General features: G+C 39.2%; 2 pseudogenes; both read right to left on the bottom strand.

Moving 5' to 3' along the window:
• Positions 1-2,339: 2,339 nt before the first annotated feature.
• On the bottom strand, positions 2,340-3,019 carry LOC132362127 (ATP synthase subunit a-like; annotated as a pseudogene).
• Positions 3,020-3,587: 568 nt separating this feature from the next.
• LOC132362126 (cytochrome c oxidase subunit 2-like) lies at positions 3,588-4,253 on the bottom strand (annotated as a pseudogene).
• Between the last annotated feature and the right edge of the window lie 368 nt (positions 4,254-4,621).

The following is a 4,621-nucleotide window of genomic DNA, read 5'->3' as shown; positions in this document are numbered from 1 at the left end:
AAGCATAAGAAAAGGGTATGCTATGAATTCTGTCAGGGGATTGAGTATTGCTGTAATTCGTAGCATGCCGTAGCCCCCGAGTTTTAGTAATACGGCTGCAAGGACTAGCCTGCGATGGGGGCGTCTCTGTGTGCTTTGGGTAGTCAAAGGTGGAGGCCATAGAGGGGTATTTTTACCATAAAAGCTATTATGCAGGCTAGTCATATGAAGACGTTGGATCAGGAGTTGGGTAATGTTTGGGTTCAGTATTGGAGTACTAAGAAATGTAGAGACCCCGTAGTGTTTTGGATATATACTAATGCTACTAGAAGTGGGAGTGATCCGACTAGTGTACAGAATAGAAAATAGAGCCCTACCTTGAGCTGTTCTGTTTGGTTACCTCATCGAGTGATGACGATGAGTGTAGGAACTAGTGTAGCCTCAAATATAATGTAAAATAAAATTAGTTCTTTGGTGGTAAATGTTATGATTAAAAGTGTTTGTAATATGATTAGTATAGTAGTGTATAGCTTTTTAGGGTTAGTGATTCTCTGAGCAGGTGAGATTGGCTGGCTATTAATATTAGTGGTAGGAGTCATTGTTAAGATCAATAGCGGTACAGATAAGAAGTCGGAAAAGAACATTAATGAGAAATTAAGGCTATTATCATTAAACTGATTAAGGAGAAGCAGGCTTCTGAGGCAAACTAGCAGCTATGGGCTGTAGCATTAATTCAAATTATATTATTTTTTGATAATCAAGTCAGGGGTATTAGTATAATTGTAGGAACAATAAATTTTAGCATTGGAGGAGGTTAAGGTTTTGCACGTAGTCGATGCCATATATATTTGATACTATTACTAACAAGGATAATCCTAGTGTGGCTTCACAGGCTGCGGACACTAACAGGATGACTGGTATTATGCTGGCTAAGGTGAAGTGTGAGTTTAGGATCATTACAGTTGCCATGACGAATAGTGATAACATCATGCCTCCTAGACGTAACAGTGAGGCTATTAAGTGGGATTGATGTATTAGAAGTCCTACAAGGGATACTGTGAAAGCTATAATAATATTTGTGTATACTAAAGGCACTTGGTAATTAGGAGTTTAGTCATAATCTAATGAGTCGAATTCATTTGTTTTATTTTAAACTAAATACCATATTCAGTTCATTCTAGTCTTTTTTGAGTTCATTCATAGACTAGGCTAATTGCCAATAATGAGATTAGGAGCAGAGCTATGGTGAGTATTGTTTTTAGATTATTTGTTTGAGTTGCTCAGGGGAGGGGAAGTAGGAGGGCAATTTCTAGGTCAAAGAGAAGAAATGTGGTTGCTACTAGGAAAAATTTTATAGAAAAATGCAGGTGGGCAGATCCTATGGGGTCAAACCCACATTCATAGGGACTTGCTTTTTCTGTGTAAATATTCAGCTGGGAGAGTCAGAAGGTGATGAGTACGAGCAATGAGGCCAGTGCTGTGTTTGTCAGGAGGGCCAGTATTAAGTTTATTCTTCTTTTTCGGGCTATACGGAAACTAACTGATTAGAAGTCAGTTGTGCTAATTAATACTAAAAGAATTATGAGCCTCATCAATAGATAGATATGTAAAGGAATAGTCATACAACATCTACAAAATGCCAGTATCAAGCAGTGGCTTCAAAGCCGAAGTGGTGGTTGGATGTGAAGTGGTATTTTAATTGACGTAGGAAACAGATAATAAGGAAAGTGGAACCAATGATAACGTGCAGTCAGTGGAATCCTGTGGCCATGAAGAAAGTTGATCCATATACTCCGTCTGAAATTGTAACTGGAGCTTCATAGTACTCTGAGGCTTGTAGGAGTGTAAAATATACACCTATGGCGATTGTAATAAAGAGGGCTTGGAGCACGTGCTTGCGATTTCCTTCCATAAGGCTGTGGTGGACTCAAGTAATACGTCAGAGGCTAGTAGCACGGAAGTGTTGAGGAGCGGTACTTCTAGAGGGTTTAGAGGGCGAATGCCTGTTGGCACTCAGCACCTGCCTAATTCAGGTGCCGGGGTGAGGCTTGAGCTATAGAAGGCTCAAAAGAAGCTAGTAAAAAAGAGGACTTCTAAGATAATAAAGAGGACTACCCCATATCGAAGCCCTTTTTCGACGATTGGTGTGTGATGGCCTTGGAAGGTACTCTCTCGAATGACATCTTGCCATCACTGATATATTGTTAGAGTATTAGTTAGTAGGCCTAATATTAATAATATTATCAAGTTGAAGTGGAATCACATGATTAGGCCCGATGTCATTAAGAAGGCTGAAAGGGCTCCTGTAAGAGGTCAAGGACTGGGGTTTACTATGTGGTATGCATGGGTCTGGTGGGTCATTATGCATTGTCATGTAGGTAGAGGCTTACTGGGAGGGTAAACACAAAGGCTTGAATTATAGCAATGGCAAATTCGAGGATAGTAAGTAGGATAAGAATGATGAATGTAATAGAAGCTGTAGCAGTACTGATACTTATTAATGCTAGAGTTGCCCCTCTGATTAGATGAATCAACAAGTTTCCTGCTGTAATATTGGCTGTTAATCGCACGGCTAGTGACACTGGTTGGATAAATAGGCTGAGAGCCTTGATAATTACTGGTATAGGGATGAAGGAGTGGGTGTTCCTTGTTGTAGGAAGTGAGCTAAAGATGCTTTTGCTTTGTTACGAAAACCTGTAATCACAGAGCCGGCTCATAGGGGAACTGCTATTTCTACATTTATTGAGAGCTGTGTGGGAGGTGTAAATGAGTGGAGTAGTAGCCCTAGAAAGTTGGTTGACCCAATAAATATAATGAGTGACATTAGTATTAATGATCAAGCCTGCCCCTTGTGATCGTGGATGCTTATTATTTGTTTTGATGTGAGTTGGACTAATCATTGTCAAAGAAAAATTATGTGATTATTAATTTGTCTATTTGATGTTGGAAATAAAATACTTGGAAACATAATAATTAAAATAACTACAGGGAGACCTATTATTGTCAGGGTTATGAAAGAGGCAAATAGATTTTCGTTCATTTTGTTTCTCAAGGGGTGGACTGTTTTTGCACTTTGGTGTGTGTTGACTCTGGGTTGGAGTAATAAGTGTACTTTGAGACTTTTAGTTGAAATATAATAAACAGTGCTAGAAACATAGATAAAATGATAATGAATCATGTTGATGCATCTAATTGTGGCATACCATTAAGGAGAGTCTTAGCTCTAGGTCTTTAACTTAAGAGATTAACGCCACCTAGCTTCTTTTTTTCTTTTTTAAATTTTATTTATTTATTTATTTATTTTTGGCTGTGTTGGGTCTTTGTTTCTGTGTGAGGGTTTTCTCTAGTTGCGGCAAGCGGGGGCCACTCTTCATCATGGTGCACGGGCCTCTCACTATCGCGGCCTCTCTTGTTGCGGAGCAGAGGCTCCAGACGCGCAGGCTCAGTAGTTGTGGCTTACAGACCTCGCCTCTCCACGGCATGTGGGATCTTCCCAGACCAGTGCTCGAACCCCATGTCCCCTGCATTGGCAGGCAGATTCTCAACCACTGTGCCACCAGGGAAGCCCCCTGCCTAGCTTCTTAATGAGTTTATAATATTGATGCAGATCATTTTTCAAAGTATTTTAGGGGTACTAGTTTGAGGACAATAGGCATGAAACTATGGTTTGACCCACAGATCTCTGAACACTGTCTGTAATACAAACCTGGTGGTGTTGATATTAGGGTTGTTTGATTTAGGCATTCTGGGATTGCATCTGTTTTTAGGCCTAGGGAAGGTACAGCTCATGAGTGCAATACATCTTCAGAGGAGATTAGTATTCCGATTGTTATTTCTATGGGTAACACTACTCGGTTGTCTACTTCTAGCAGTCATAACTCCCCTGGTTTTAAGTCTGATGTTGGGATTATATAGGAGTCAAAACTTAAATCTTCATAGTCAGCGTACTCATAACTTCAATGTTACTGGTGACCTATAGTTTTTACAGTAAGAGATGAGCTGTTAATTTCATCTATCATGTAGAGGATTCGCAGTTATGGCAGGGCAATTAAAATCAAAATAATGGCCGGTAAGATCATTCAAATGGTTTCTGCTTCTTGTGTGTCTATTGTGCTGATATATGTTAGCTTAGTTGTTAACATTAGTGAAATGATATAAAGAACCAGAGAACTAATTAAGAAGACAATTACTAGTGTGTGGCTGTGAAAGTGTAGTAATTCTTCCATGATGGGTGAGGTTGTGTCTTGAAATCCTAGTTGGAAAAGATATGCCATAGAGATATACAGGATTTCCACCTGTGACTTAACTTTGACAAAGTTACATAAATTTTTACTAATACCTCGTTTATGGAGAAAGACATAGTGGTTATGGTGTTGGATTGAAACCGATAAAAGAGGGTTCAATTCCTTCCTTTCTTGATTATTTTAGATTGATGTAAGTTGGTTCCTCAAATGTATAATATGGTGGAGGACATCCATTCAACCATTCTAAGTTTGTAGTAGTAAGTTCTACTGCTAGGACTTATCGTTTGGATGCGAACACCTCTCAGATAATGAAAATTATCAATATGACAACTGTTAGTGAGATGAATGAGCCTATTGATGAAATAGTATCTCATGTTGTGTAGGCATCTGTGTAGTTG

Source organism: Balaenoptera ricei, chromosome 3, assembly GCF_028023285.1.
Source record: "Balaenoptera ricei isolate mBalRic1 chromosome 3, mBalRic1.hap2, whole genome shotgun sequence".
In the NCBI taxonomy this organism is placed as follows: domain Eukaryota; kingdom Metazoa; phylum Chordata; class Mammalia; order Artiodactyla; family Balaenopteridae; genus Balaenoptera; species Balaenoptera ricei.
This window is presented reverse-complemented; position numbering and strand designations above follow the sequence as displayed.